The sequence below is a fragment of the Nicotiana tabacum genome, chromosome 17, assembly GCF_000715075.1.
Source record: "Nicotiana tabacum cultivar K326 chromosome 17, ASM71507v2, whole genome shotgun sequence".
Taxonomy (NCBI): Eukaryota; Viridiplantae; Streptophyta; class Magnoliopsida; order Solanales; family Solanaceae; genus Nicotiana; species Nicotiana tabacum.
In genome coordinates, this window is record NC_134096.1 from 19,671,300 (window position 1) to 19,688,202 (window position 16,903).

Genomic DNA, 16,903 nt, shown 5'->3' on the forward strand with positions numbered 1-16,903 from the left:
TGGGACGTGATCGTGACGAGTAAAGTGCAATCCAGGCCTTGTGAATCGTGATCGCGGAAGGAAGGGCCGCGATCGCGTAAAAGGAAATTCTGTTGCACTGACCCAACTTTGGAAGCTTATATCTTGCAATCTATAAGGAATTTGGAGACGATCCAAAAATAAAAGTTGTAGACTTTTGTGTCTAGTTTTCAAAAAATTAATCCGTTTGGAATTTTGAGTTCTTCACAAAACGTTATGGTTTATATACTATAGGCTATGTGGGAAGAGTTTGGAAATCGCAAAGAAGAAATTTTTGCTGCACATGGCTGACTTTGGAAGCTCATATCTCGCAATCTATAAGAATATGGGAGATGATCGAAACATGAAAGTTGTAGCCCTTGATGTCTACGTTTTAGAAAGTTAAACCATTTGTCATTTGGAGTTATGTATAACAGTTATGGATATTACACTACATGCTATCTGAGAACAGTTTGGGTAGAGTTAATAGAATTTGTTCATCGCGATCGCAGGACAATGGCCGTGATCGCTTAGAGTAAAATTGTTTTGGAAACCTTTTGTGCTCCGGACAGAACATATATTCGGGGGTATGGTCATTTTCCTTATTTTTTGAGCTCGACTTTGGGCGATTCTGGCGGGATTCTTCACAAGCATGATGTCACGACCCAAAACTCTAACCTGTCGTGATTTCGCCTATCAATTGTACTAGGCAAGCCGATTTTTCAAAATATTTCAAATGTTTCACAAAATAAACCCAAAGCTTGATATGACAGAGTTTTCATAAAGACAGGAGTTAAACTCAAAATACAACGTGGAAAAATAGCCCCAAACATCGGGGTGTCACCAAGTCATGAGCATCTTAACAGCCAGTCGAAGAAATAGTGTCTACAAGAGTCTGTGTCTAAATGCCAATACAAAAAAGAAAGATAACAAGAAAGGAAAGACAAGGACTGCGAACGCCGGCAGCTACCTCGTGAATCTCTGAAACTCAACCACGCACAAGATCAACATCCTCCGTGACCGGATACACCTGGATCTGCACATGAAGTGCAGGGTGTAGTGTGAGTACAACCAACTCAGTAAGTAACAAATATAAATAAGGAACTGAGAAGTAGAGAGGAGCTATACAATTACCGTTCACTTCAGTAGTTTCAGCAATGAAAGTAGACATGATTCAATTCCGACAATATAAGTTAAGTCTGCTGTACATTTACTAAGCTCAGATAAACCGGATACAATATTTTCTAGAAGTTCAGAACAATGACATAATTCAGCTAAGTGCAGAAATAAAGGAAAACAAAGGCAACCTCTAAATAGCTCAAACCCTTGGCTCTCAGCCCTCAATAATCACACTCATTAGGTACCTTCGCTCACTGGGGGTGCACACACTCTGGAGGGGCTCCTTCAGCCCGAGCGATATATCCCTGCGGCGTGCAGCCCGACCCAATCATATAAGTAGCCATAAGGCTCATTGCGGCGTGCAACCCGATCCATATACGTGAATAGCCATAAGGCTCATTGCGGCGTGTAATCCAATCCATATACGCTCATATATCTCACAGCTCGGCACTCAGGCCCTATCTAAGACACTAGCCTCTCCAGCCTCTCGGGATCTCAGAAATCATACAAATCAGCCCAAAAAGAGATAATAACTAGTATCAACAAGAAAACAAGAGGAAACAGAGATATGACACGCAAGTAAAACTATGACTGAGTACTAGACAACAAATAGCAGTTAATTCAACAAGTACCTGACCGTTGCGGGTCCCAATAGTGATATCATATGGTCTAAGCATGGTTTCTAACATGAATGGCAGTCAAATTTCTAGAAGACTGAGGGAACATGTAATTAACAATAAGCTATTCGACTTTACAGTTTCACGGGACGGACCAAGTCACAATCCCCCCATGGTGCACGCCCACACTCCCGTCACCTAGCAAGTGCATCACCTCCAAAACAATCACCACATACAAAAATCCGGGGTTTCATACCCTCAAGACCATATTTAAGACTGTTACTTACCTCAAACCGCGCAAAATCCTACTCCAAAATGCCTTTGCCCCTCGAATCAGTCTCCAAATGCCTCGAATCTAGCATCTGACAAAAGTCACAAAACCCGAAAGCCCATTCACTCACGAGTCTAACCATACTAAATTTATAGAAATTTGACACCATTTGGTCATCCAAATTCCAAAGATTTACTCTCAAATTCTCTAGCCCAAACCCCCAAATTTCACCTCAAAAACTCACCAATTAGGTGAATAATCAGTGAGGAAACATCATTATTGAAGATAAATGGACACAAGGAGGTTACCTCAGTAATAACTTCAAAATCCTTCTCAAAATCCTTCAAAATCCGAGTCCCAAATAGTGAAAATGGTGAAAAATCTCAAAACCTCCCTTATATAGTCTCTGCCCAGGCCTTCCGCACCTGCGACCATTTACCCGCATCTGCGGCTTCGCGGGTGCGAACAAGTCTCCCGCTTCTGCAGACCAAAATCCCGCTCCTGCAGGCTCATTCCTGTGAGGAAATATACGCTTCTGCGAAGCCTACCCTACAGTCCACTTCCGATTATGTGGTCTTACTACCGCATATGCGGTCACGCAGGTGCGGAAAAAGCATCACACCTGTGGTTCCCCACTCGTAGGTGTGATTACACCAGCAGGAACAACACTTCAGCTATCCTTCAACATCAAACTTTGATCCGTTAATCACCCGAAATCAACCCGAGACCCCCGGGACCTCAACCAAATATACCAACAAGTCTTATAACATAATACGAACTTACTCGAACCCTCAAATCACCCCAAACAACATGAGAAACACGGATTAAACCCAGATTCAAGCCATATGAACTTTTAAACTTCCAAATTTCACAAACGGCGCCGAAACCTATCAAACCACGTCCGATTGACATCAAACTTTGATCACAAGTCATAAATGACACCATGAACCTAGTCCAACTTTCGGAATTCCAATCCAACCCCGATATCAAAAAGTCAACCCCCGATTAAACTTCCCAAAAATTTGACTTTTGCCATTTCAAGCCTAATTCTACTCCCGACCTCCAAATCACAATCCATACACGCTCCTAAGTCCAAAATTATCGAACGGAGCTAACAAAACCATCACAATTCCAATCCGAGGTCATTTACACATATGTCGACATCTGGTCGACTTTTTCAACTTAAGATTTCAGTTAAGAGACTAAGTGTCTCAATTCACTCTGAATTCACTCTGGACCCGAACCAACTAACCCGGTAAGTCATAAAACAACAGTGAAGCACAATAATGAGCAGAAAAGGGGAACAAGGCTACAACTCTTGAGATGATCGGCTGAGTCGTCACACTTGATTGGGGTAAGTGTTCTATATCCGAAAACGATAATATTTCATGATTCTATGGTTATTTTAATCAAATATTAGTGAATCAAATGGAAGAAATTGGGATTTTTAGAAAATCTTTCAAAAACTGAAATTTAAGATTTGGAGGTCGATTCATTATCAGAATTTGGTAAAATTGGTATGGTTGAACTCGTATCGGAATGGGTGTTCAAATTTCATGAAAATTATGTCAGGTTCCGAGAGGTGGGCCCTGAATTGACTTTTGGTTAACTTTTTAATGTAAAATTTTAAGTTGATGTTTTATTATCCGGATTTGTTTCCGATAAATTTCAATGAAGTTATTCAGTTAATTTGGATAGATTTGAGCTATCCGAAGGTCAATTCAAGCAAGAAGGTGATTTTAGAATATCGGCCTAATTTTAGAAAGGTAAGTATCTTGCTTAACCTAGAGTGGGGCAATTACCCCTTAAGCATTGAGTCTTATGTGAAAATTGTGTGATTGAAACATGTGTACACAAGGTGACGAGTACGTACTCAGGCTTATATGTGCAAATTTTATTGGTTTAAAGTTTTAGGGCTTTTTATGTATTAAATTGGATAATTTTTGGCATTTATTAAATCCTCTATTTTCCATGCCTCAAATCCCTATTTGTCGAGTTTGTTTTTATATGATAATTTGGTGTGATTGTCACTTGACTTTTATATGGATTATGTGTTCTGTTGATTTTCCATTTCACGGAAATAATTTTATTAAGGAATTTTCATTTGCAAATAACTAATTAAATAAGTTTAAATTGTGGCGTTAATATATGTATAAAAACATTTGATTAAAGAAGGTGTTGTCCTATGCCGAGTTACTTTTCCATCTCTGTTCTTGTTGTTTTTAGGTTTTATAAATATTGTTTGGAGCCTTGGGCTATTTTCTGTGAAATTAATTAATTTTGTTGTATCTTTGGAATTGGTTGTGGCCTATGAGCAATTTGTGATATGAATTATTGTATTGTGTTGTTGTGATAATACTCTGTGTAAATTATTGTTTGATTTGGATTACTGTTATGTGGTGTATAAGGGTGGCATTCCACTGTTGATATTATGTGGGTATAAGGTGGCATTTCACTGTGGTTATATGTGTTAGGATATTGTCAGGGCGGAGGGATAAGTGTGGCTATTATTATGGAGTGATATGAGTGGCTATAGAAGAGATAAGGGTGGTTATTGTCAGGGATGATACTTGATGATGTGTGATTATTGTGTTGGTGATTTGTATATGATGTTTGTGATTTTTTTGGTGTTTAATTTCATCTCTTGTGCAAGTTGTTTTGTTGTTTCAGTAAACTTGATAATAGACTGATGCATGTTGAAATTGTGAGCCTATGGCTATTGCCGAGCGGTTTATATTATTGGCACGTGAGTTGTCCTTGCAGTTATGAAAGAAATTTGGACATGAGGTGATGGAGAAATATGATAATTTTATTATTGGCACGTGAGTTGTCCATGTGGTTATGAAAGAAATATGGGCATGAGGTGACGGGAAAATATGATGAGTTTATTATTCGCACGTGAGTTGGCCGTGCGGTTGTGATAGAAATATGCGCACAAGTTGGTATCAGTGCTCTTGGTTCATAGGTTCTATGAGTCACTAACGAGTTTAGTAGAGTCTTGCGGATAGGTGCGGGGACGTCTGTACTTATCTTCGAGAGGCTACAGAATTATTAGGAAAATTTTCACTTATTTCATTTCTAATGTGCGGGTTTGTTGATTTTATAGTTTGAGTTATTGTTTCTCTATTCTCTCACAGATGGTGAGGAAACGTGCTACCAGATCATCTGAGCAGACACCCGCGCATTCTGCTATGATCGCAAGAAGTCGGGGCTGAGGTAGAGGCCGATGCAGGGCACGTGCGGTAACTAGAGCATCTATCAGAGAAGCAGTTGAGGAGCCTCCAGTAGCTCCAGTTGGGGGACAAGTACCAGAGACACCTGTTGTTACACCCAGAATTTAGGAGACTTTAGCAAAATTCATGAATATGTTTGGTACATTAACTCAGGCGGAATTGATCTCCGTTTAGCCAAATATTTCACATATTGGAGGAGGAGTTCAGACTCCTATCGCTCGTACTCCTGCGTAGAAGATTCACATTGGTTAGTTTCCGGGTATAGTACCGGTATAACATGTTATTCTGTTTCAGCCGGAGTTCAGGCCAGAAGCATCAAAAGAAGAATAATCACCGGGATGCAACACCACCAACTTGGGTTCATTTTTCAAAAATGTTTTTGAAAGAATTTGTTCCCAAACTCTCCAGGATGTGTGGCACATATATTTTGAACGGTTGCATCAAGTCACCATGACGATGTCAAAATATGCTATCAGGTTTAGTGAGTTCGCCTGTCATGCACCTATTTGATTCCTACAGTTAGAGAGAGAGTCCGTAGATTCATCGAAGGGCTCGATTATGATTTTAAAATATGTATGGATGGAGAGTTGCAGACTGGCATTCCATTTTAGCAAGTAGTAGAGATTGCCAGAATGTTAGAACATGCTCAAAGTGAGGAAAATGAGTCTAAGGAGGTCAATAGGTCTCGAAACTCTGGAGCATTCAATGGATTCTACTCTGCAGCTATGAATCATCGTGGCGAAGGATCAGGCAGCCGGTTAGCCCAGTCCGCAATTTAGAGTACTCATAGTGCTCCAGTTAATACTTTTAGTGCACCACCGGAACGAGGTTCCTATAGTGGTTATTCTAGTTATCTGGCACAGACTCAGTACGAGCAGCCGTGACCACAGAGGGGTTGTTATGAGTGTGGTGATACCAGGAACATCATGAGATTGTCCCAGACTTGAGGGAGGCAAATTTCATCAAAAAAGCATGCTACATACTTTATTCCAGTTAATACTCCATGTGCACATCCAGTTAGAGGTGGAGTACAAATGGGTAGAGGGCTCCCAAGAGGGGGAGACCCGGTCCGTTAATATAATTGCTATGCATTGGCTCAGGATGATACACCAGATGGTGTCGTTACATGTATGATTTAATTTATAATAAAACGAGCATTATTCTTATTTTGATTCGATTCCGATTATCGAGGTGATAACTCCTTTCATGCTCCTTATATGGTGGATTTGTGAATTTTTACTCTACTCCCGTGTTTATCCCTGTTGGGAGATTTGATGGTGTTAGCCCGTGTCTATCATTTTTGTTTTGTACATTATTGTGGGCTATGAGTCCAAAAGTGACTTTTATTACTCACTAAAGTGGGTTTTGATGTAAATTTGGGATAAATGATTAATATTTTATGAATTATATGCCCTACCGGTATGGGGGTTCATTATGTGTTGTGAAATTGTTTCACGGAATTTATTAAAAAAAAGAAGAATGATATAATTGCTATGAAATTGATCCTTGTGGTTAAATTCATATGTTTTAAATTCTCCCTTTCTGAAATTTAATTTGTACTATAGTACCTGATAGGGAGTCATGCCCGTTAGGCTTATTTGATAATTTTTATGTGTTTCTGTGCATATTTAGCAGGTTTGCATTACCACCTAGTTTATCAGCGGTTCATCTGATGTTCCATGTGTCTATGCTCCGAAAATATCATGGTGATCCATCCCATGTGTTAGATTTCAGCTCAGTCCAATTGGACAAATATTTGACTTACGAGGAAGAGCCAGTGGCTATTCTAGCCCCGCAGGTCCGACAGTTGAGGTCTAAGAGTTATCCTTCAGCTCGGTGCAATGGAGAGGTCAGTCGGTAGAGGCATCTACCTGGGAGTCCGAGTCGGACATGCGGAGTAAATATCCACACTTATTCACCAGCTCAGGTACTTTTTTCTAACTCTGTTCAAGGACGAACGTTTGTTTTAGAGGTGGAGAATGGGATGACCCAAAATGTCATCTTTAAATTTAATAAGTAATTCTGTGCTCTAAGACCTCAAAAGGCACCAATTATCATTCCTCGACTTGTGTGCGCAGTCCGTACAATATTTTGGAAACTTTTTATGTAAAAAATGGATTAAATTGTGAAATAGAGCTTTAAAACTCAACTAAGTTGACTTTGGTCAACATTTTGAGCAAATAGACCCGGATCAGTATTTTGACAATTCCTGTAAGTCCGTATTGTGATTTGGGACTTGGGCGTATGCCCAGAATCGAATTCCGAGGTCCCTAGCCCGATATATGGAATTTTGATGAAAGCTTAATGATTTTTAAGAAATTACTGATGTTGGATTTATTGACCTCGGGTCCGTATTTTGATTCCGGATCCCGGTATAGGTCCACTATAATATTTATGACTTGTCTTCCGAATTTGGTGAGAATCAGAGTTGATTTGACTTGATTCAGACGTCCGATTGTAAAAATATAAGTTTAAACGTTTTCTTGAAAACTTCCTTTGATTTGGTATCCGATTCGTAGTTCTAGGTGTTATTTTGGCGATTTGATTGTGCGAGCAACTTTGTATGATGTTTAGAACTTGTGTGCATATTTGGTTTGGAGCCCCGAGAGATCGGGTGAGTTTCGGATAGGCTACAAGATGATTTCAGACTTAGGAAATCTGGTTTTCTGCAGACATTGGGCTTCTGTTATTTCCTTCATCGCGTTCGCGAATGTACTCTCGCGAACGAGAAGAGCAAACTGAGCTGGCTGAATTTTCCTTCTTCGCGAATGCGAAGATTGGACCACGAACGCAAAGCTATGGAGACTTTACCCTTCGCGAACGCGACCAGCTCAACGCGAACGCGAAGCTTTAAAGGCCTGGGGGAGGGGTCAGTTGTCCTTATACGCGAACACGAGCACTGGCACGCGAACGCGAAGGCCAAGGGGAAAAAAGACTTTGCGAATGCCAAGGAGGACTCGCGAACACGAAAGCTACGGGCTGCTACTCATCGCGAATGCGACAGGCCCTTTGCGAACGCGAAGAAGGCCTGACCCCTGTGACTTAAAACAAAACCAAAACGGGATTTTTCCCATTTTTCGCAAACCCTCAATTATAACTCGTCTTATGGGCGATTTCAAAGGAGTTTTTCACGATTTCGAACTGGGGAAGTGTTTTTTTATCATATAGTGATTGTATTTCATAAATCTAAGCCTATATTCATCATTTATTTCGGATTTATATGGAAGAAATTGGAATTTTGTAAAACTTTCCAAAAACGAAAAATCTAGATTTGAAGGTCCATTTGACATCGGAATTGGATAATTTCTATATGGTTGGACTCGTCTCAGAATGGGTTTTCGGATTTCGTAAGTTTTTTCGAAATTTGATACGTGGGTCCCACTACTGAATATTTTAATGAATTTCGGATTTTTATTCGGAAAATTTATAAATTCTTATGGAATTAATTCCTATGATTAGTATTGAATATATCAAATTGTTTGTGAATATATTTAAAGCTTTCAGAGTCAAATTTAAAAGGAAAAGCTGTGGTTGAATAATTGATTGGAATTTGCAAGTGAGGTAAGTGTTGTGGTTAACCTTGACTTGAGGGAATAGAACCCTTAATTTAATTGTTATGTGAATTGCATGTGAACGGCGTATAGACGAGGTGACGAGTGTATACGTCGTCAAATTAATTGTTTGTCTGCTTACTTGAAAATCATAAATTATTTTAAATCATAAATTAATTATTATAATAACCGTTTCTCTCATATTTTTTGACAAATATTAATTCTTGAATTCCTCTATTAATTGTTACATGTTATTTGAATTATGTGTTTTAATTGTTATTTGACATTTAGCATATTAAATATTAAACTGCCTATTTTCTCCCTGATTTCCATAATAATCTGCTATTTCCCATTATTCGTTTCATAATTAAATTATAATTATTATATGCTTGTTGTCTTATAATTTTATATTAATTTTTGCATTTATTGGGGAAATTTCTTCCATAAGAATTGGTAAATGAATATATTAGAGGATCGAGTTGCACGCCGCAATAGACTTATGAAAAGTCCATATTGGAGGATCGGGTTGTACGCCGCAACAGACTTGTGAAAAGTCCATATTTGAGGATTGAGTTGCACGCTGCAACAGACTTTTATGGGCTTATGAAAAGCCACACCTGCGATGGGAATGTCCGCAGGTGCGGAGCCGCATAAGCGGCTAATAGGCCGCAGAAGCGGAAGGTCGTCTAGGCAATGGTGTTTTATAAAAACGGGATTTGGCTTATTTGCTTCCATTTTAAATTGGTTGGGGCAATTTTGGAGAACTTCAAGGGGATATTTTCATCAAGCAACATAAGGTAAGTGATTCCCACTTATTAAAAGTTAAATACATGGTTTGTATGTGGATTAGGGCATAAAAATTAGTAAATTTAAGGGATTTTGGTAGAAAGCCTAGAATTGGTATTTTTGGATTTTAACCACGAAATTGGACACGGAATTTGAGATAATTTATATGTTTGAATTCATGGTATTATGGGTAAAGTTTATCTTCAAAAAATTTCGGATTTCGGGTAAGTGGGCCCGAGGGTTAATTTTATAGACTTTTCGAGCGGAGTTGGAAATTAATATAAATTGATCAATTATGGGCATTAGAGTATATTTTGATTGGTTTGCACATTTGTTTGAATAGTTTTGGATCGACGGGCATCAGTTTGAGGTGTTAGAGAGGCTTTGGAGCCGGTTATGGAACTTCGGAGCAAGGTAAGTCTCCTATCTAACCTTGTGAGGGGAAAACTACCCCTAGGTGATATTTATTGTTATGCGCAACTAGTTGTGGGTGCTACGTACGCACGAGGTGATGAGAGTCAGTACGTAGCTATACCATGTTTATGTTCAAGTAGACCTAGGATCTTATCTTGTAATATTTGAATTATTTGAGCTCATGTTGCTGACATCAATTAATCAAAGTTATAAATGACATTGATTTAGAAATAATTATATGTATACTAGGCCAAGCCTTAACACTTTGAGTTGTGGGCAAGTTATTTGAGAAAACGTAAAGATTATATCCATTTTGTCCCCACACACGGTGTTGTAAACACGTGTCTCCTAATTCGGTAACCTCCTTCCTTTTTTTCTGGAGTGGGACGAACGCCTCAGCAGCATATAGGTGCATCTATGGTTCGTGCCGCTCGACCCTCGGCAGTGTACACATTATTCTGGATTGAGCCGAACGACCTCGGCAGTATCTTGCATTATATCGCTAGTAGTTGAATGTTCACGAGCTAGTCTTTCCACTGATGCCCGACATTTTATGGCATTTTTTATTTATTGGTATGTACATTTGGGATGTTCGGAGATATTAAGAAATAATACAAGATTGAGGAAATTTATGTTCTAAAGGGAATAAATTGGAAAAATTATGAGATTTACTTCACTACAGTTGTACATTTCATATTTGTTATGAATTATCTTATTATTTATTTGGATCTCTAGTAAGTGTCGATGTCAACCCCTCGTCACTACTTCTCTGGGGTTAGGCTAGATACTTACTGGGTATGCGTTGATTTACGTACTTATGTTACACTTCTGCACAATATGTGCAGGATCTAATAGGTTCATTTGATGACCACCTTGGCGCATAGGCGCACTTGTTGAGGAGACTTTATGTAAGCTGCATCCCAAGCTACACATCGCAGTTCGTCTTGTCTTCATTGTACTATTTATTTTAGCATGTCTCATTACATTCAGGACAGATGTTGTATTATTATTATTATTATTATTATTATTATTATTATTATTATTATTATTATTATATTCCTTAGAAAAAGCTCATGCACTTGTGATACCAGGTTTAGGGAGTTACTTTCAGGTTATTTATTATTGTGGTTCGTGTAAATATTGTTATTTACTTTGTAAGTTCTATTTTATATTGTTCAATTAATAAAAATTATGATTTCAAAATACTAAAATGAGTAATTTAATTAGCGAATCACCGTTGGCTTGCCTGACGGCGGTGTTAGGCACCATCACGACCTTTAGCAAATTTAGGGGCGTGACAGCTTGGTATCAGAGCTCTAGGTTCAGTTAGGTCTCACGAATCATGATTAAGTCTAGTAAAGTCTTGCGAATTCGTAAGGAGGCGTCTGTACTTATCTTCGAGAGGCTACAAGATTGTTATGAGCACTTTCCTTCTTGATTTCCTCATCGTGCGATTTGATTCCATTGAGGCTTGTGCATTTATTTCCTTTTGCTCAATCTTATGCGACGTGAAGTGCTTGTTGCCAATTGGACGTCCATGAGTTGTAGTGGTACTACAGACATGGTGTAGGATACTTTTCCCTACGTGTTCAGGAAGGCTATTATCATCGCCTGGCGGAAGGATGTTCTTTGTTCCAGCTTAGTATCAGTATTTTCTATGGTTTCGAGACTGAGCACGAATTGCTATGATGTCTATGCATTTTTATCGCATAATGTTGATGTAATGGTAAAGCGCTCGTTTATGTGTTGAGGCAGTGAATGACTTAAATAGAGTATTTCTCAGTGCATGATTTAGGGGTTCAACATTTAATTCCAGGAAAGGAAAGGCAATCGTACTATAAATGTCTAGGTTTGGTTGATGAATTAACGAGACTTGATATTTTTGGGCGTGGTTGAATTGTCATTGTGATGTGGTGTCGTCGTCCTTGTTTGAACACATTACGGTTTAGCGGTGTTATGGTCTCCTTTGATTTTGCCTTCGGGGCAGGGTGTTGTGAAATGGTGCCTGAGAGAGTGGTTGTCATAGATAGCGGTATGCAGCGGTTCAGAATCGAGCTGGTATTTCTAATGTTAATTACTCGAAAAAGATGATCTTTAAATAGACTTAGAGTTGGTAGGAAGTTATTAGCTCAGGGACTATAAAGATTAATTTTGATTTGATGCAACATTGGGTAACGAAGAGTGGGGAAGGACACGTGGGAGGTGTCTTGCGGTGGTTGAATTACTAGCGGGTCAAGGTATGAAGAGCAGAGGACGAGGAATCACATTTTAAATCCCGCAAAATGCAAAAAAACCATCCAAGCGGCCCCGAACTGCCGAAATACAACATAATTCATTACATAGTTATGAGTATTTCTAGTCAGGCCATTTTTTATGAATCCATCAAATTTCAAGTCAATCGGAGATCGGAAAATTAATGATCACCACCAAATTCAGATTAATTTCTTCAGGCAAATTTAGAGATTAAATCGATGTTATTTACATTTGTAACGATCCGACCAGTCGTTTTGAGCTCTAGAGCATCATTCAACTATTTAAGACCTTAAGTAGCTTCACTTTAGGTATATTGACTTGTACGTGTGGCCGGAATTGAATTTCGGGAAGTTCGGGGTTGATTTGGAAGGAAAATTCTAGTTTCAGAAGCTTTAAGTTGGAAGAATTGGATTGGACTTTTGAGTAAACAACCTCACAACCGGGATTTGAAGGTTCCAATAGGTTCGTATGAAGATTTAGGACTTGGGCGTATGTTCAGGTTGAGTATCGGATCACCTGGGAGCGTTTCAGTGCTTATTATGGAAGGTAGGTATTTTAAAAGTTCAAGAAATTCTTAAGTTTGACTTGAAGCGGATTTTAATGTTACCAATGTTCGTTTAGGATTCTGAGCCTTGTAATAGCTTCGTTATGTCATTTATGACTTGTGTGCAAAATTCGAGGTCAATTGGACTTGATTTGATAGGTTTCGGCGCCAAATGTACAAGTTTGAAGTTTTAAAGTTCATTAAACTTGAATTGTGGCGTGATTCGTGGTTTTAGCGTTCTTGGATGTGATTTGAAGGCTCGACTAAATTCGTAATGTATTTTGGGACGTATTGGTATAATTGATTGAGGTCTCGAGGGACTCGGATGGATTTCGGATGGTTAACGGATTGGATTTCGCCTCATGGAATTGCTGGTGGCAGCACATCTTGTGTAACTGCACCTGCGAGGTTTTGGCCGCAGGTGCGGACCCGCAGAATCGGCCAAGGTGGCCGCAAAAGCGGTCTTGGGCCAGCTGGGTGAATGGCCACAGATGAGAAGATGGGGGATCAGATGCGCATCCGCAGAAGCGGAGAAGGCATCGCACAAGCGGGGTTAGACCTTTGGTGCAGGACCGCAGGAGCAGTCAAGGCTCCGCAAAAGCGAGATCGCATGGGCAGTCAGGGCGCCGCAAAAGTGTGACCGTAGGAGCGGGTTTTTGTCCGCAAAAGAGGAATTTGTTGGGCTTATGAAAAGCCGCAACGACCATGGGAATGTCCGCAGCTGTGGAGCCACAGAAGCGCCTAAAAGGCCGCAGAAGCAAAAGGTCGTCTGGGCAGAGATGTTTTATAAAAACGGGATTTGGACCATTTTCTTCCATTTTTACTTGGTTAGAGCGATTTTGGAGAGTTTCAAGGGAAGATTTTCATCAATAAATATAAGGTAAGTGATTCCCACCTATTACAAGTTAAATACATGGTTTGTATGTGGATTAGGGCATGTAAATTAGTAGAAATTGCCTGATTTTGGTTGAAAATCTAGAATTGGTATTTTTGGATTTTAACCACGAAATTGGACATGGAATTTGAGATACGTTATATATTGAATTCGTGGTGTTATGAGTAAAGTTTATCTTCGAAATTTTTTGGATTTCGAGCACATGGACCCGATGGTTGATTTGATCAACAATGGGTATTAGAGAATATTTTGATTAGTTTGCACATTTGTTTGAATAGTTTTGGAACGACGGACATCGGTTTGAGGTGTTAGAGAGGCTTTGGAGCTGGTTTTGAAACTTTGGAGCAAGGTAAGTCTCATGTCTAACCTTGTAAGGGGGAAACTACCCCTAGGTGATATTTATTATTATGTGCAATTAGTTGTGGGTGCTACATACACACGAGGTAACGAGAGTCCGTACGTAGCAATAGCATATTTATGTCCGGGTAGACCTAGGATCTTATCCTGTAATATTTAAGTTATTTGAGCTCATGTTGCTGACATCAATTAATCGATGTTATAAATGAAGTTGATTTAGAAATAATTATATGTATACCAGGCCAAGCCTTAACACTTTGAGTTGTGGGCAAGTTATTTGAGAAAAGGTAAAGATATCCATTTTTTACCCATGTACGGTGTTGTAAACACGTGTCTTGTAATTCGGTAACTTCATTCCTTTTCTTGTGGAGCGGGCCGAACGCCTCGACAGTATATAGGTGCATCTATGGTTCTTGTCGCTCGACCCTCGGTAGTGTACACATTATTTCGGATCGGGCCAAATGACCTCGGCAGTATCGTGTGTTTTATCGCTACTAGCCGAATGTTCACGAGCTAGTCTTTTCACTGATGCCCGACATTTTATGACATTTCTTATTTATTTGTATTTACACTTGGCATGTTCGTAGATCTTAAGAAATAATATAAGATTGAGGAAATTTATATTCTAAATGGATTAAATTGGAAATATTATGATATTTCAGATTTACTTCACTACAGTTGTACATTTCATATTTGTTATGAATTTTCTTATTATTTATTTGGATCTATAGTAAGTGTCGATGTCAACCTCTCGTCATTACTTCTCCGGGGTTAGGCTAGATATTTACTACGTACGTCTTGATTTACGTACTTATGCTGTACTTCTGCACAATATGTGCATGATCTGACAAGTTCATTTGATGACCACCTTGGTGCATAGGTGCACTTGTTGATGAGACTTTATGTGAGTTGCATCCCAAGTTACGCATCGCAGGCCACCAAGTCTTCGTTGTACTATTTATTTTACTCTATCTCATTACATTCGAGACAAATGTTGTATTATTTTTATAGTATTTCTTAGAAAAAGCTCATGCACTTGTGACACCGGATTTTAGGAGTTTCCTTCGGGTTATTTATTATTGTGGTTCGTGTAAATATTGTCATTTACTTTGTAAGTTCTATTTTATATTGTTCAATTAATAAAAATTATGATTTCAATATACTAAATGAGTAATTAAATTGGTGAATCACCGTTGGCTTGCCTGACGATGGTGTTAGGAGTCATCACCACCTTTAGCTGATTTTGGGGCGTGACAACATTCTTTCCATATATCATATCAAGTTAAATCATCATATTCCAGATTTAAACAAATAAAACCGATATATAAAGAATAGTTGTTCATATTTAAAACTCATTTAATCCGCTAAACTGCTTAAAACCCCATCTAAACGACGTCGAAACACCCAAAAATAATGTGATTCACTGCATAGCAGTTAGTGTTTCTCACCAAATCGTTTTCGGTGGATCTAACAAATTTCAGATCAATTGGAGTTTTCCAAAATCATGACCTCCAAATCTATGATCAAATTCGGAGAATAACCGTTTTAGGCATTTTTATGGATTAAAATAAATATGATCATGCTTCTATTATCCTTATAATTAATCCGTGAGCACATGACATTGATTATGTCATTCCTTTTGCTTAAAGTACATAAAACCGCATCTTACATCAAATTGTCCTCCGATTTTATATACATGAGAATCCAAGATATTATTTTTCATCCTATTAAATACTCATGAATAAATGTAATGTCACTAGGATCAAGAGATAAACCTCTATTGGGTAGATTGAAACTTCCACCACTAGAGCAAACTTAACAAGAACAATTCTCCACATGGTTCATTGAACACCTTTTAAATGACTCAAATAAATAGACTACTTTAGTAGACCCTATTTATTAAACATAATTCTCAACACATGTTTTATATCATCTCACAAGTATAAAGCTATTTAAATTTTTTAATGATTTCAAATAAATAAATCATAACTATTTATTAATCATAAATTCTCAATTATACACTATAATATAACGTGAGATAGAAAGGGATGAAATAAAGTGGTCATATAATTATAACCTTCTTTTGTGCTACATTATCTTTGGATCCATTCTTGGATATAAATAAGAGCACACTACAGATTATTAAAACACTTGTCTAGTTGAGAATAAGACAAGTAATTAACGAATCGAACTTCAATGAATATTTGATAAAAACGTACCAAATAATCAACTAGAGAATGAACCAAGTTTAAGAAGATACAATATAGTGATATACCATCTTCTGTCGCCGCCAACTACATGCGACATCACCTCCTTTTCTCTTCTCTTTTGTTTATTTAATTTAAGTAATTGCGATTGGTAAAAAAAAAATTAAAATAGAAACAATCCCTCTGAAACCTTGTAATTACAGCCGCCTAGATCGTTCACTCCTTATTCCATTTTTTTTTTTAAATACAATTAATTGAAAACAAACTTTAGGAAAACCCTAACAGGTTACTTGATCAAGCTTTCCACAACATTCCGCCGTAGTCGACCAACCAGTACCATCCATTTTTCTCCTTTTGTTTTTCTTAAATTAGCAATCAACAATAAATAATAAGGAAAAATGCATAAGTACCCCTGTCTTAAATTACCCCCTAAACTTTTTTTTAATGGAATAAATACCACCCTAAAACTAGACAACCAAACACTTGGCAAGTGGTGAACTACACACACTGCCACATGTATATTTAGTACTTTTTTTTATTTTTTCTTCTTTTTCTTATCCTTTTTCTTATTTCTTATTATTCTCTTTTTTTTTGTTATTTCATTCTCTGTCTTTTTGTTTTGGTCACCGGCGGCATAAAATGGTGGTCGTCGGAATTTG